Source organism: Lycorma delicatula, chromosome 8 (assembly GCF_047948215.1).
Source record: "Lycorma delicatula isolate Av1 chromosome 8, ASM4794821v1, whole genome shotgun sequence".
NCBI lineage: Eukaryota > Metazoa > Arthropoda > Insecta > Hemiptera > Fulgoridae > Lycorma > Lycorma delicatula.
In genome coordinates this window covers 76,540,179-76,558,441 of record NC_134462.1, presented here as the reverse complement: position 1 = coordinate 76,558,441, position 18,263 = coordinate 76,540,179, and the positions used below count along the sequence as shown (strand labels likewise).

Genomic DNA, 18,263 nt, shown 5'->3' with positions numbered 1-18,263 from the left:
ATAGAATTTTATTTTGAAAGCGCTTGAACGTATATATAAAAGAATTGTTGGCAAGTGGGGTTTTTGATTATTCACTTTAAGTTATTTCATAATTTTATCAACTTTTATTTTGAAAAATATAGTTGCTTTTTCTTCGTTTTATATAATTAACTGGCATTCTTCCCGAATCGTTACAATTTATTTTGAAATTCAAATAATGCTATATTGTAACCACTGTTCTTTTATCAGGAAATTAATTATCTTTTCGTACTTCACCATTTAAATCCAACTGATTGTTGGTACTTAAACATTTTATTTATTTCAGCAACTTCTATCCAATTTCAGTTTGTAATAAAAATGTATTTTGTAGCGTATGAGAAATGCCAAGCGTGACCAGGATTCAATTTAAAAACTTCCGGACGAAAGAAAACTACTCCAACGCCATGAACATCAACGGTTGAAATATCAGGTAACTATATTTATTTACCCGTACATTTTTAACAAAAAGATTATCTTAAAATCTGGAACGTGATAGTCAAGGTTAAGAAATTAAATAAGTGATGAATGTTCATAAAATAGTAAAATTACATATAAAAAACTTTAACCCGTAAAAACTTAAAAGTAGTATTATGGTAATAATATTACCTTAAGTTCAAGCACTAGAATTAATAAAATTTTGCAGGATTTTAATTATAGTAGTTAAAAGATAAAAATAAATTTATTATTAATTTAATAACTAACTGACGGTGTAACTTTAATAACGGTATAACTTTGTATGGTACTTGTGTATTAGCCATTATAAGTAGAAAGAGGTTACGTGATATGTTGTTTACACAGACAGGGGTACCCCATACGTAAGGAGTACCATAGCAACTGAAAAGCTGATCTCACATACGACATGCTCTATACATCACACTCCCAGTTTAATGTTTTAACTCATACATTTTCTCTATAGAGATTAAAATACCATCGTTTTTCTGCTATGAATAAGTCGAATTTATTACTTTATTAACGTAATTTTTTCGTTTTACTGAATAAAATAGTGCAGAAAATTACTTATCACAATGATTTTCAAGGGATAATTCCATTCCTAATGTTATTACATTGTAAAAAAATGAAAAGTCTGCGAACTAAACCATTATTTTGATGGAAAAATTTTCTTTTTCAAGAGGTTGGTTAAATAAATTAAAATTAATTTTTTAGAAAAACAGATTTTGAAATATTTTTCTTTTTACTGAGTGTTATACACGTTAAGATTTGAGATGAAGAATTCGTTATCAAATTAATAGAAATATAATTTCGATCGTTGTGGAGTTACAGTGTAACCTACTTACAATCGAGTACGAAAAAAATCATTATAAGCATTAAACAAAACTTTTTTTAATGAATTTTATGGAACTCAGAAAATGAACGATATACGTTATAAAAAAAAGAATTTTTCTCCAAATTATAAAACTATAAATTAAAGTTACAGCTTTAAAAATTGAATTTTTTTAAAAAGTTTATCTTAATAAAAACTTAATTATATCAAAAGAGCATCTGATAAATTAATTTTCTTTGTTGTCGCTAAATCGTTAATATCTATGGGTTGAATTATAAACTATTTTTCTTCATCAGGGTTGATTCAAAGGATGAGATTATTATTTTTTTCACATAGAAGGTGATTTAGTAAATTATGAACTTAAGATAATGTAGGGTTATAAAACATCCACTGTTGCGTTGGTTATATCATGGCAATTAGTTTTCTTTCCCGCCTAAAAAAGATGTATTTTTCCTCCGGTATGACAAAAAAGTATAACTAAATACATTAATTGTTTCGCTTCATTTCTTTTTCAAACTGAGTTAGATAGTAAAGAATATATAAATCCGAATACCTTTATGTAAAAGAAAAAAAGAAAAACTAAAATAGAAATTTGGAAAAGAAAAAACAAAATAAATATATTTTATTAATTTAAATGGATTTTATTTCGTTAAGTATAATTACGAGTATTTGTAAATGATTTGTTTTCTTTATTTTTTCCCGATATAATATAAGGATAGGTGCCAGGTTAATGTGAAACAGTATGTATTATTACAATTGTGAGTAAAGTTCAACTAACATCAATCCCTAGCGGGGCTTGCTGGTAGTGACAGTAAACGGATATCAAACAATTGTCCTAGTAAGTCAACATAGTATTCAGTTGCACAAATACTACCTTGAATTTATCGCTTTACTCTATCTTTTGATGTTAACAAGTTAAATAAATTTTGCTTCATCAGCTTCAAAAGCCACTATACATTCATTTAAAACCAGGAATAGCATTTTAGTAACATCTCAGATGACATTTCTTATTATAACAACGATGTCTTTCTTAGTTAAGTAAAACTAAACAAAATTAAATAAAAATGCATTAATTTTTCAAAAATAAATTTTGAAAGACTACGGTTTGAACCCGGTTAAAAAATTCTTTTATTAAGATAAAACTACTACAACTACAGTATATCTTTTTACTATCATCACAAATGTTAGTCTGTATGGTTATACGTTAAAAGAGTTTAAATTTAAAAATCACTGGGATAGAAATGAATGATTCTTTTTACTATTTTTTTTTTTTTTTTTTTTTACTGAATGATGAGGATAATTTTACGTGTAAATTTATCTAGATGACTCCAGTAACCAGTAAGGCTTAAACGGGAACATCTTGTTCTTTATAGACTCATTTTTTTGTATTAATATTTTAAGTATTTTAATATTTTTTTCATACGACAGAAGTCCGCCAGGGAGATTGTCTCCCCACTCCTCTATAACATCGTAGTTGACTCCACAATGCGATGAGTTTTCCAGAGCAGAAAAGAAATTCAGTTTGGAAAGGATGGATTTCTTACTGACTTGATGTTTGCCGATGACAGTGGCGTATTCACCGACAGTGATGATGAGGCCACTGATATTTCCCTACGATATCTCCTCCATTGCCCAATCTTATGGCCTGAAAAATAATGCGGGTAAGACACATACACTATCAACAGACGGTTTACGCGCCATCATCCAATTAGATAGTGTGGAAATTAAACACAAATTAAGAACAAGAATTCAAATATTTGGGGTTACTGGTCCAGGAGAAGAAAGTAACAACTACGGCGGAAATCCATAGTCGAATTGGTCAAGCAAACGCAGCATTAGCTTCCCTGAAGTGGTGCTTGTGAAGACAAAGCAACATCTCGCTGAAGACCCGAGTTCGTCTTTTCCGTACCCTAATCCTGCCAATTTTATTGTCTGGAGCAGAAACGTGGACTTTACTTAAGACAGATTTGAGCAAACTTGAAGTGTTTCAAATGCGGTGCCTACGCCAGATCATCAGAGTCTCACTTCACGATCACATCCGAAATGAGGATATCCGCTATCGCTGCGATCAACAGCCAGCAACCGAGGAACAGATGCAAAAACGAAGTCTGCAGTGGTTTGGCAATGTCTGCAGAAAGAGTGGAAACCGACTACCATACAAACTTCTCTGGCATGAACGACCCACCCATTGGAGAGTACAACGAACAGCTTCAAAGAAAACCTGGATCAAGCAGATCGATGATATAAAAAACCGCAGGCTAAACCTTAATGAGGACAATACAACGGCCATGGATCACCATGCATGGAATCCACAGCAGTATACGGGCGTGGAAGTCAGTCCAATCCAAACACCAGCTAGGGTTCAAGAAGAATATTTTAAGACGTCGCGGTGCCGACTCAATCACGTTCTCTAAGACAGATGTACAAGTATGATTTACAACCATGAAATTTATAACATAGACTGCATTTTATTTTAATTTAACTTATAAAGATTAGGTTAACTGTTTCTCACACCATGAAGCAAAATCGCATTTGCTTTAGTTATATATTGCTTGTTTCCCTTGGTAACTAGAAGCAGTAAATGTAACGCATTGTGTTATTAGATAAAAAACCAATTAATGTATCTCTTTATGTTTAACAATGTATTATTGTTACATACTCTATCATAACTTTGCAGGAAAATTTTAAGGTTAAACCATAATCATATTTGTAAATTATACAATATTTTTATATACTATTGATCTTGGAACGTATAGTATAAAAATAAAAAAGATAAATAACAAAAAACGTTACCGTATTTTAATTATATTTTTAAATCTTCACATTAAAAATCCAGGTTTTAGATTAAAGAAAAACAAAACGTAAGTTCAGTTCAGTGCATAAAAAGAAAATTACTCAAAAAATCACAAAAATGTATATAATTCAAATAATAATTATATTTAATTCATCTAAAATTTATAAAATGTATTTATATCTAAGAAATAAAAAAATAAAAAAATCATAAAAACAATATACCTGTTTATAGTGAGCAAGTAAACGTAACGGAATGAAAGCCGTTAACTAACGATAGAACAATCTGTATTCATAGAAAAACAGTCACTTATTCTCAATGGCTTTACGGCTAGACTAAACCCGCTTTCATTATTTATAGGAAATGACTTTTGAAGACTGCATGAAAACAAAACATATCACTTCTTCCCCCATCGTCCTTCCAAACAAAACCCTTTCTCAACTACCAACATTTTTTTCTTTCTTTCATCTTTATCATCGCTTTTATTTAAACTCAGCAGTTATAATGAACTTTTTTATTCTTGTGGTTTATTTTTACTTTCCCAGTTTTTATACTATAAAACTGAAAGGAAGTATTATAAGCGATCAAAAAATACGACACCAGGATTGTTTTTTTTTTTTTTAATTTTCAATGATTTGAAATCTAAAATAAATTATTAAAATCTGGTTTTGAAATTCTGTGCTTTTACAGGTGAGTGTGTGTACGTGCGCGTGTGTTCTACTTGGTTTTATAACTGAGAAATAGCTTTAAATAACCTTAAGAAGATGGCTAATTGACAAGTTTGTAATTACGCGGGGACCAACTTGATACTTTTCCCACTATTGCAAGGAAGCGGCCAGATAGATTCAAAATTTCAGATACTAATAGTAATCCCTTATCCTCTCCAACATTTCAACCCAGATTTCTAAAATCGTGAAATCTGATGTAATAAGTTGTTTATTACAAAGGTATTGATTAAATCTTTGAAAAAAGTAGAACGAGAAATAAAAACATATTAAGGGGAAAAACGATATAATTCAAAGGAGGAGAAATTTTATAAAAAAAATACTATTGGGACGTTAATATTATCAACAAAAAAATTCAAAATTTATTTTTATTACATTTTAGTACTATTAGCAGTGGTGGTAATATATGCACAGCCTATAAAAATGAAGTTTATTAAACTTTTTAACAAATCCATCCTGTTTATTAAAACATATTTTTCCCTGTGTGGTAATATAAGGACATAAAAGATAATAAAATCTTTGAATTAAAAATTGGAATACATGTACGTTTCTTTCAAAACTTGGCACTTAAGTCGATCTATTTGATAGTGTTTAAAATATTTTATTTTTATTAGAGGTTACAGAATAACGCATTCTTTACCATAAAAATAATTATGTAAGTCTGTCTAAGATTTTATCGTTCTCTTTCTAATCATCAAACTTTTTTATTATTTTTCTGTAAGATAATTTATTATAAGGTAAGGAACAATTTAAAAAATTTATCAGGGAACTTGGAATTAATAATTACAACTTCGAAAAAAGAATTCCGTTAAATTTTCCAAATTTTTACTGTTTAAATTTATTTAATTAAAAAATTTTATTTAAAAAAACATTTTTTTTTTTACAAATGAACACAATAAGGCGCAAATAAAAGTGATCAAAGAGATAATAAGTAAATAATGTTACTTTCCTGGCGCTATGATACCAGCAAAGTAAAAAGTAAACGTAAAGAGGAAGAAGGAGCTTTATATTATAAGTGACGTAAAGAGTAGTGAAGGTTATCATGAAACGAAAAGGAAAGCATGGGAGAGATACAAATGGATGTCAGGGACCTACCAACAGGCAGAAAACCATATGATGATTATAATAAAACTACTAAACTAGATTTTTTGTTAATTTTTCAATTATGTCGTTCATATTTTCATATATATTTTAACTTAGTTTTCTTCGAAATGGGTACTCTCATTTTAATTTTCCAGGGATCATAGCTCTGTAGAGCTATGCTGCAAGTAGGAAGTACGGTAACCAGTCAAAAAATGGGATATGAGTTTTTTTCATTTCTCAACGTTTTTACGACTCAGGTACCTCAATAACAAACAAAAAAAAAAAGTGTGGAGTAATGTAGGTACGTACTACGTACCTACATTACGAGTTTGTTGGGTGTTTGAAGCTTAATAACGTTTGACTGGATAAACTGGTTTTGATGAAATTTGACACAGAGACTCGTGTATATGGGGCAATTTATTAGTAAAGGTTTGGGGTCAATATCTCCAAGGTGTAGGTAGATAGTTACTTTGGGGTCAATTTTCTCAAAATTTTGCAAACAAGCTCAGTACATGCATACGTGCTTATCTTACCATTTTGAAAAATTTTACCCTCAAAATCTCTCCTTTCCAAAAATGGAAAAAGATCTTTTTATTTATTTCATATTTTTTAATTGACTTCTTGAACATAGTAGTAGTGAATGTGGCTGAAAAACATACTCTGGGGATAATATAAGGGGTGTTGGAGTCGATCAAAGTTTAGAAATATCGATTACTTGAATTTTTAAAGGCTTATTTTTAGTCTATTTAAACTCTTAATAATAATTTTTTTTCTGTTGGAAACACCGCCAAGGTAAGTCATCTCAAGGTGTCGTGGCAGCAGCCTGCTTTCCCTGTCTAGCCACCTGTCGGGCCATCTCACCTGGGTCTCCCTAGCGTCACCAGGACACGCCGACTTCCTCTTCTGGATAGCCAGCCCATCCCTCAGCTGGAGATCTACCCTTGCCGTCCATAACCTAAGAGCACTAGGTGTGCGTTGCCCCATACCATAATCAGGTAGCTCCAACCCAGCTACCCTTGCATGTGGGCGGACCAGAACATCATAGGCATAGGGGCTACCGCCCTAACTCCAATAATAATAATAATAATAATAATAATAATAATAATAATAATAATAATAATAATGTTATTAAAATAAAATTTCATCATAACTCATCCCCACCCCCAAAAAAGAAATCATAGGAAAATTTTTTCATGTATCATTATTTTTTTCAAATAAAAAAATTGGCAAGTGAAATATTTTCTAAAACGTTTTATTTTTAAAGAATTATTAAAAATCTATTACCTTTGTGGTGGATAAATATTACATTTTTACTAACAGATTCTACTAACTTTTGTTATAATAATAATAATAATAATAATAAATATTTTATTAAAAAAAAAATTAATAAATAAAACCATAATGATAATAATAGTATATTTAAACTTTTATCACTAAGGGAAAGGGTATTTTAAGTTATGTGCAAATACTACGTAAGTTAAACAATACTGCTACGAGATTTTTTCGCATTAACGGTAAAATTTGAATTTTGCTTTAAACTGGAAAAAAACCTACACGAGTTTGTCAGTTTGTGCATGTGTGTGTGCGTGCACGCGTGTCATATATATCAAAATTTCATAAATTTCTATCAATTACATATATAATTTAGTGTAATAGTAAAGTGATATTAGTAATACGGTAATACGCAAAGCTCTTTATACACATACACACACGGATCCTTTTATATATAAAATATATACACACACGCACACAATTACAGTATCAGAGCGTTTAAGTGCTCTATAGGGACTGTTTATGGTATTAATAATACTATACTATATATACAGTACACTTACTATTATGGTAGCAGTAGATGGGTACACATTGTAAGGGTCTCTTATACGTAGTACGAAGGAGAGAGAGCATTTCTATTATCCTATTACCACACAAAACACACACACTCACACATACACACACTGAGAATAAGGAGTAGTTCACAAGGAGATCGATGGGACCAACACTGCAAAATGGTCGTTATTAATGGTGCCATTCCATTATGCGGAACAGGCTGTCTTCCTTCCAACTTGTGCTACACCCAACCATCTATTTCCCTAAAAATTCTTATAATCTGTTTAAAATAGATATTTAGAAATTAAATTCACTATTTGAAATATTAAATCTGCTGCTTTATAATAAAGATAATAAAAAAATATCTAATACCATTACTTTTTTATTTGTTACAGTTTCCCAAATTGTTGAAATTTAGATTACCGTATAATAAAATTTATTTGTTGTTTTTTTTAACAAGAAGTACTAGAACGAACTTTTTTACAGATTGTCTTCAATTAATGATAAATTAAAAAAAAAACAAAAAAAAAAAACAGATCTCAAACTGTATACTGTAAAATAGGTTTCAGTATTATACGGTAAAACATTATCATAAGTTAATAAACGGGTAAACAGTTAAAACACAAAACGGATCGCCAAATAAAGGATGTACAAAATGAAATTAGCATTAAATTTTGATATGAAGTAAAATTCTATTATAACTATAGAAATTTAGCCTAGCAACTTAAACAGATGCACCGTACAACAGTATGGATTCTATAAAGGCACGATACTATGTAGTATAGTAAAAAAATCAAACCCATTCCCTAGTTTACTAAATTAACAATTTTTCTTAATGAGTTTACTACAGTTTAGGATGTTTAACATTAATCAGAGAGCCGATCAAAAATTTCTTGGCGTGACAAAGAAAAAACGAGATTTTTCAGACATATTTATTTATCAACGTCACTTTGTAATTCGATATGTTTAGATCAACGATTATCCAACTTTTTAATACCCTCAATATAATGGGATTTGTCCAACTCTGCAAAATAAGCCTTTATTTCAAGCTTTAACTTCATTATTTGAAGTAGATCTTTGTCCATTTTTTGGACAAAAGTAATCCCTGGGAGTCAAATTTCGTGAATACGGTTCATGTAAAAAACACTTCGAAGCGAGGTCATGGAATTTTAAGTAACAACACAAGAAGTGAGTGTGTGTGTGCTGATTCATTATTTTGGTGAAAGAACACTTTCTTTTTGGACAAATGTGAAATGTTTAGCCAGCCTGAATAGCACCTTTCAGTTGGAACGTAATGAAGCGTAATACTCCCTTTTTTCGGGTTTTCTTCCCTTTTTCGGGTCTTTGAGCATCACACCACGAGAATCTAAAAAATGAATGAATTGCGGTTAAATAAGTCCAAATACCCTTGAGAAGTGTTCAGTCAAATGCATCTTTGGTCGACTGTTAACAAACGTGGCACCCTTCAAGCAGAACAATTTTTCAAAGGCAAAACATCGTGTAAAATGCATTGGACATGATCTATCGAGGTATTTGCGAAGACACCAAGTTCGTATATCTTCAATCAGCGATCATATTACATGACACTTAGAAGTTTTATGACCATTTCGTCAGTCGTAGCGGTTTTTGGGTGACCTGACCGTTTATCATCTTGAATGAATGTATGACCTCGTTTAAATTCAGCAACTAATTGTTTTACCATGGTAAACGAAGTGGAATCTACTTATTTTTGAGTGTTTATTTATCGGGGTTAAAGATTTAAAACAAATTGAACTTCAATTTTATCCATTTTTCACAAAATTACACCATCTCTATATAGGAGGAAAACTTTCCGAATGGACTTAGTAGATGAAGTTAAAAAATCAACATTTTTCTAATTTTTTAACCAAATACTTAAGTTTTTTACAAAATGTTTCTAAAATGGTGGGCTGGCTATAGTTTTTCGGATTCTATTTGTGAAACTAAACAAAAAATATCATAGGAAAAATGGCGATTTCTCCTTCGTTCTCCCCCTGTCCGCCAATTTGTTATTTTTATATAAAAATTTATATCTCAAGTTCGGATAGAGGAATAACATCAATATTTGGTAAGCGTCTTGGTAAGAAAGTTTTAAAATTATCAGAAAATCAGGAATTAAATAGCTTCGCAAATAAAATGACGGTCATGCTTATTTCTCAATCCGTTAAATCTCCGTAAATATTACTTTTATCAAATTTATGTTATTTATGAAATATTAAGCTATTATTTTGAACAAAATGATATTCTATTTTTTTAAATCGATTAACAAATAGCCGAGTTATTGCAGAAAATTGATGTTTTAATTTTGTGTCTGTTTTCATGTCTTCCACTTTACGTTCAATTCGATTAAATATTAATTGTTTTTATTTATTGTTAATTCTAGCATTGTAAATTAGTATCAAATTAAGTAATAATTTTTTCACAATAATAGACCTAATCATTTTCGTAAGGATACTTATTAGAATCTGAAAAAGTATAGCCTGCCCACCATTTTAGAAACAACCTGTACATTAATATATAAAAGGATGGGGCGTGGGTTTTTTTTTGTATGTTTGTTTGTCGTATGTGCACACATTTACATTTCAGTTGCTATTGGCGTAGACCGGACCAATTGCAGTGTGCCAGGCGGCTGCATATGGCTCCCTCCCTAGAAAAAATCCGTTATCAATTAATTTACAGATTATTTAATTAATTTTTGTACGTAAATTATTTTTATTTAAATATTATTATTTATTAATTTCATCAATGAAATAAAGGGATAATTAGTTAATATATAGCAGAAAAAAAAGATTCTTTATTTAGTGAGAAAGAGTCGTTGGCGCGCATCTGGCCGGCGCATCTCGTGGTCCGCTCTGCGCCAATAGCAGCAGCTGGACTGCAGCTAAAACAACATTACATGAACACACGCACAAGCCAACTCCCTATTATCCATATGGCTAGCGTTAAACATTATATTTCTATTAAAAAGGGTTACTATTCTATCACTCCTTCAGCCTATTTTAAATATAAAATCACTAAATCACAAATGTTAGAAAAATATTCTCTAACACATATTTCTTTCCTTAAAATACTTCTGTAACGTGAGGATACGAAAGTGCAGGGGACAGCGAGCAGAGCCTCCTGGCTAGACGGTCGGGTGAGCGGTGCTAGCCCTGACTGGCTACTATTAATATATATATATTTTTACATTCATATTTTTAAAGAATAGTAAATTATGAACCTAAGTTATCTCCTATGTATATATATATTCCATTACACTATTAGTTTGTTTGAAACAAATAATTCAATTTAAAATACACGTAATTTAAAATCTATTAAAAATATCATTTTAATATCATGTAGACGTTAACTAAGACGGTGCACTGCTGCAGAAGTATTCAAAGAGAAATTTTGATTTGTCAAACTCCAGTCTCCCTCGTTTATCACGTTCTCTCTTCTCTTTTCTACTAAGGAAATACAGTACGGGTTCTTTTCCTCTCAATGTAGAATCTTCTGTACAGCCAAGAGGATATGTTGCTTGCATCATTAAAGTTGTTTCAAACTTGGCAAATAGAGTGAGCAAACATTTGATAGGAGCACGGACGGGTTCAGCATTGAATATTCACTATTCAATCTCAGTCTAAATATTTTGATGTCCCGTTTACAAAATACACAGTATATGTATTTGTATGTATATATATATATATATTATATACATATATCTTAAGTATATACACGCACAAACATACATACAATATAAGTAAAGAAATGCAGTTGTACCGCCGCCAAAATTCATTTCAATTTCTTTACTGAGTGAAAAATATACACAACTTCTATATTACTGTAGATAAGATATTGTGCCTTATTGAAAATAATTTAACAGTAACGCTTCTCAATTTAAAGTATTCAGTTTATCGCTAACATTTACAGGAAGTAAATATAACTTGTCATAATTTTATTTTATTTATTATTATAATAATATTTCATCTGAAATATCAAAATAAACTTAACATTTGAATCAAAATATAAACTGCGAAACTGTTAACAAAGAAAAATATAATTTCGTCTAAAATTGATATGAAGCCAAACAAAATATATTAAATAGTTATTTTAAACTTTTTTACTTCAGGTGATTGGTTCATATAAATTGACAGAACTGAGACAATATTTTTAATACAAAAATAAAATTGCATAATAAAATCAAATTGTTAATATTAATTAAAATATCTACGAATCCTTTAAAAATTAATAAAATTTAAATCTCTATAAAAAATAACCTTTTTTTATAGATAATAGCTTATTTATACATTAAAAAACAACAAACAATATTTTGGATTAATAATAAAAAACAGTTGTTTGGAATGTAAAAAAGGATTTTCTGAAAAGAAAAACAATGTTTAACTGTTTTTTTAATTATCACTGTAGATTACTATTCCGTTAAATTTCAAATAGCTTTACTACAAATATAATTATCACCCTTTGAATTTTGTAGAATCTGAATAAGAATAAAAGAATCCACTTTCGAAATAAGTCTCTCCAATTGCATAGTGGAAATGCATACGAGTAGAGCAGCTTTTAAAACAATAAGACTTGGATTTAAATGAATTATAAGCTAGAAAATTGTGCATGGAAATATGAAATGAAAATTTTAATCGAACATGAGATAAAATTAATTTTTTAAAAGGCCAGGAATCGATTTTGAAGAAACGTATATGTACTGCAGCACTCTTGGCGGTCTATAATCGTAAAACTAATCTTAGAACCCGCTCAGAGGTGATAACTGTGAAAGGCAATGAGGTGATGCCTATGTAATGCAAAAAACCGCGTAAAAATCGGCCCACCACATATATTTAAAAATGTATGGCTGCCCCATAATATATATTTAATATATGTATATTATTCCATATATATGTGGAAGCCGTTTTAGAGAAACACATCTACTGCAGTAGGTTAATGTTATAGTGGCCTACAACCGTAAAACATGTCTTAGAACCTGCTCTGAAGTGATAACTGTGTAATGCAAAAAACCGCATCGAGATCGGTCTAGTAGTTTTTGAGAAAAATGGTAGTAACACACACAGACACACACACTCACACACATATTATAATTATTATAATTTAACAGTAAAGTTTTCATAAAAAAAAAATATATATTTTTAATCTTTACTGAAAGCTTCTTTCCTAGTAATATAACATCTGGTAGCTAAAGTAAAAGATTTAATTCAGATACTCTAATAATAATAAAAGAAGAAGAAGGGTGAATTAAATATCTTCTATTACTTTAGAGTTTTCCTTTTCCCTAAATAGAAACTTATAGCACTCTAATAATGCATCATTTTCTTTCTGTTATCAAAAGATGTGTAGTAGCACATTTACTGGTTAAAAAAAAGATGATGAAGGAAAAACTTTTGAAAGAGAAAGACAAGAAAGTGAAGAGATGGGTCGTACGTAACAGTGTTATTTCAAGAGACTTTATCTTATCAGAAAACCCGTTGTTTATCAACAAATGTTGACAGCATCTCCTGCATGACAATGAACTAACATTTTACACAGTACCATGTCTCTGATATCTATCTTTTCTTGCTTCTTTGTAAACCGACAACGATGGTAATAACATTCTTACAGATTTTGGTTCTTATCATAAAAAAAAGGAAGAAAATGGATTACCTTCTAGTCATTACGTTTAATACAAAATATAGTGTTAAAACTTTACGCACGTGTACCTTAATTCATGTATGTATATATATGTATACGTATATAATAATAATAATAATAAAGCAGCTGCTTTATTATTATTAATAATAATAATAATAATTGGAGCAGTCATTAAAATCGGTGGCATCATATTTTTTTCAATATTTTAACTACTTTTAGTAAAGATCGGAAGGATTGAATTAGGAAAATAGATGTGACACAGCTTGGAAGTACAGTCCTATTCATTTTTGTACATTTTTTCTTAAAATTTGATAAAAATCAATCCTATAGTTCAACTTACATTGATTTTTTTGCATCAAAAAACTCATACTTTATTTAAGGAATTATTTAATATTTCTTAAAATTTCATAATAAATAATTTGAAGTTTTTATAAATTAACAATGGCTTATTCTAATTTAATCGTATTCTTTTTCTTAAATTCTATTATTTTTCATCATAATACTTTTTTCTTTTCTTCATACAATTTTTTATTTAAATATAAATAAACTGATTATTAATAATTTAAATACGGCCAAAATTATAATAATAATAATTACAACTCTTTAGAAGCTCCAAGGCAAATAAATTCCGTATTTATTTAATTATAAAACAATTAATTAAAACCCGCAGAGAGATATAGTTTTTTAAATGTTAAATAATTAGCTAAATAAAACTAAATATCTTACATTATCATAATAATCACATAAAAGCTCAAAGAAGAAACTAAAAATTCTGTTAACTTCAAAAGAACAGTAGTAGATTAGGTCGGTAGGTTGTGGTAAGTTAACAGAAAAAAAGAGGTTGGATGGTTAGGAGAGGAAGTTGCGGTGTTACACAACGTTTGTCCTACCTTATTTTTCACCAAAATACGACATGTTACTTTGTCATGAATACTCATGAGGTGATAAGCCCGTAGGGCCCATCTTTTTTGAATAATATTAATTTTACAAACTATGGTACGTCAACTCTTGTATGTTGAGTGCTTCCAAGGCTCAAGTTTCTTGAGATCTAACGTATAAAATTACTACACTAAGCAGGAGTAGAAGCATTTTCTCCCTCTTTCATATTTTAATATAGATTGCCACTTTTCATTTTGTACATAAAAACCCTTAATACCTGATTTAATATTATTGTAAGAAAATATTTATACCACGCATAAAATTGATTACTTTAAATCTCCCTCAAAATAAAATGTTAGTTAATTAAAAAAAACACGTTATTGTCATGGATCGGTTATTATTGAGGCTTACAATCCGTAATACATTACATGGCATAGCCAACGGCCATAACGGGTATTATGAGTAAAAACTTGTTAAAGCGAATCTGACGACATTAGATCAATATCCAATCCTGATAAATATGAGCACCGACACTTTTTTGTACGTAATGTCTTTCAATATTATAATTTCTAATTTAATAACTTATTAAAAAAAATACAATATTAATTATTGATTGTGTTATAATTAACCATATAAATTAACAACACCAGCTCTTATGAGTATGAAGGGGGGTTAGAATATGCATCACAGCTTTGTACGGTTTCAGCGCATCCTGGACAGATAATGACCTCGTCAATGATGCTCTATAGATGAGATTTTGAACTTACACCAATATCCCCTTGTTTTCATTACTCTATACGACATGAAAAAAATATGAGTGTGGATGCACAGCAGAAGAAACAAAACAGGATCCTGCTGCCTAATATTACGTCATCTTTCTCCGATCGAATCTAAGCAAGAAAAGATTTCCTGTCAAGATCTCAAATATTCCATGGTTTTCAGGAGCTAAACCTCATAAATAAATTAGAAGAGGAGCTGTCTGACCAGAAAATTCAAATAAAGGAGAAATTTGGTATTAAAATGATGTCCCATAAACTGTATGGAGAACTCTAAATCGGTTAAGAGCTGGAGTTTCTAGATGCAAAATTAATCTTTAAGGTGGGATCTGCTAAATCTGTCATTCTTTGTGCTTTTTTTAACTCTGTCTCCCGGAACCAGGCCCTCAATTAAGTATTAACACGGTTCCAAGAGGTGCCTTCACCTCTAGCCGCCAGATGAGGAAAACGCCAGGCTCGGCTACGCCGTTCCCGGCCTCCATCACCCAGCAACTGGGACTCGTTCCTTTGTGCTTCATCTCTAACAAGGAAACCTCCAAAAAGACGGTCCCGCCGGGACCCAGTATATTAGCTCAGGGGCTCGAGAGTCCCCGCACTTCATCACCATCTCCAGCCCTTGCAAGCATGGGCGAACAGCAGCTCCGTAAGGAGCTGTTCCTTACCCCCTCGCTTCCCGATATTTCGTTTGAAGCATTCCCGACACAAAACCCGTCACAGTGTCGAAGTCCACCGGACTTCCAATAATGATCCCTACCTCGAGATATCCAGTTAAAGCAGCACAGTCGCGGCGTTCCTCGTCCCACCGCGGGCAGTGGAATATCACGTGCTCCGGCAATATCAAGTCCCGACAGCAGGAGCAGAAGGGGTCTTCAGCTCTTCTTCATCCACACAGGTATGAACGAACGACCCCATGACCGGTCAGGAATAGTATCAACTAGAATCCTAGTTCGCCGAATTTTCTCCCGGCCCACGGCTCAATGTACGGGATCAAACGATGCTTTCGTGGACACATCCCACCTAGCTTGCCAATTCCTATAGACACGCGTTGGCATCGTCCTTAGACACGCCCTGATAAACTTGCTCACGAGCAAGTTTATCAGGGCAAGTTTATAGCACCACGTCAACCAGCTGTTGAAGTGGCGGTATCCTAGTCATCACCAGCACCGCCACAGTTGAGACCGAGGTGGTCTCGTGCTTCTAGATAGTTTAGATCACGCATGTTTTGTTTTATCCTCAACTGGATAACCCTGCATGGAATATTCCCTCATCAAATGACAAGACTTTTTTTATGGAGTGATGAAATTTGATTTGGATACGAATGTAAAGTATATATATTAGTAAGTATATTTTACTTCACGGATTTAAAAAAAAAATATTACAAAAAACACGTATTATTGTGACAGAATAACAGCAAATTATAATTAACAAATTATCAGTCAACAAGACAAATTGTTAAAAACAATAAATGATTTCACATGATAAATAAAAATTCTATTTATTATAATAATTTAGATAAAATAACGGTAAAGACATAACCAAATGGTACTGTGTAAAAATAAATTTAGTATAAGAATTCTAATTGCTAAATTGTAACTAGAGCATATTGTTAAACAAGTTATAGAATATTAAAAAAATAAACTTCAATCAGATCGAATATTGAAAAATGTTTAAATGTTGTTTTAAAATAGGTTAATGAGTTAAAAATAAGTAAATAAAAAGAGAATTGATAAAGATAAGAAATAAGTAAAAATATGCGAATAATATGCGTTTTATTAAAAACATATTTAATGGAAAAAGATTTATAAATAAAATAATTTTTCGTCTACGTTAACCTTCAGTATGCTTGTGTATTATTACTATTATTATTATTATTACTCCTTTTTTCTTTTTACTTGGATAAAACATATAATTTAATTTTTTATCATACATATAAATCATGAAGGAAATTAAAAAAATAATTTTAGAATAATTTTATCACATAATTTAATACAATCAATCACGTAAATTTTTATGAATAACAACATTTTTAAGTTTCCAAACAAGAAATAAAATTATATACATAATACGTTAAGAATTACTTGAATTTTGATGAATGGAAAAAATATTTTTGATTGAAAAGAAATAATAAAAAAAAAAAAAAAAAATATATACCTATAAAATACAAGAATAGAATAAGAATTAGTATGAAGAAAGAATAATGCTTACCCTAAAGCATTATTCTTTTCTCATGTTCTACGAACAATGATCACAAAATAAAGCAGAAATTCAAGAAAAAAGTAAAAGAAATTTCTTTCCACTGCATTTGGTGACAAAGACAGTAACGAACTACAGTTGAAAAAGTTTTATTTACGGTGCATCTTCCACTCCTATAAATTCATATATATTAATGATTCATATATGTATAAAATAATGATAAAAAAAATAACTAATTCTGGATCAACAATGTAAATAAATTAACTAAGCCTGCAATAATAAATTCAGCATAAAAAAGAAAGGAGAAAATGAATAACCAAATATTTTCTTAATGCTAAAAAAAATCACTAAAATGTAAGATATATTTTTCATTATACTACTTAGGTGCTATGTGTTAAGTAGCCCATCTCTTACTATACTTTACTTATACAGATAAGGTAAACAATGTTTCAACGAAAAACTTTTATTATGTATATCTACGTAATATTATAAAATTTATATATATGATTAATAAATCTTTCAAAATAAATATTTGTATGAATCGGTAATTACAAATTGATCTAAACCGAATCACCAGATATTCATACAACTGTTTTTACTTTCCCATCAAGTATAGCTAGAATAGTTATATAAAGTGGAAAATACAGTGATCAGGTCAAAAATGGGATTTTGCAATTTTGGGACCACTGAGTGTAAAAATGAGAAGAGAAAAGATTATTGAGGTAGAACAATATTTTATACATGACAATTAAAAATAAAGTCATCAAAATTGAAGATATTTTTTCGATATATTTTCTAAATAAATAGTACTAATTCTTAGTAAATAACAATGATTTTAATAATTAATGTCAGATATTTTATGTTTTATTTCGAAATTAACTCGACGCAAAAAAAATTAAATAATATATATTTGTGTAAACTACTATAAAAAGGAAAAAAAAACATAAACAATAAGAGTTTATTCTTTTACAGAAAAAAAGGAGGGATGAAGTTTTGAGCAACTTCTATGGAATAAGAAAAAAATATAACACAAGAAA

General features: G+C 30.1%; 1 protein-coding gene across 1 annotated transcript in view; it reads right to left on the bottom strand.

The window, feature by feature from the left end:
• LOC142329220 (uncharacterized) overlaps positions 1–18,263 on the bottom strand; it is a 280,069-nt gene that overhangs the window by 2,148 nt on the left and 259,658 nt on the right. The window lies entirely within an intron of this gene.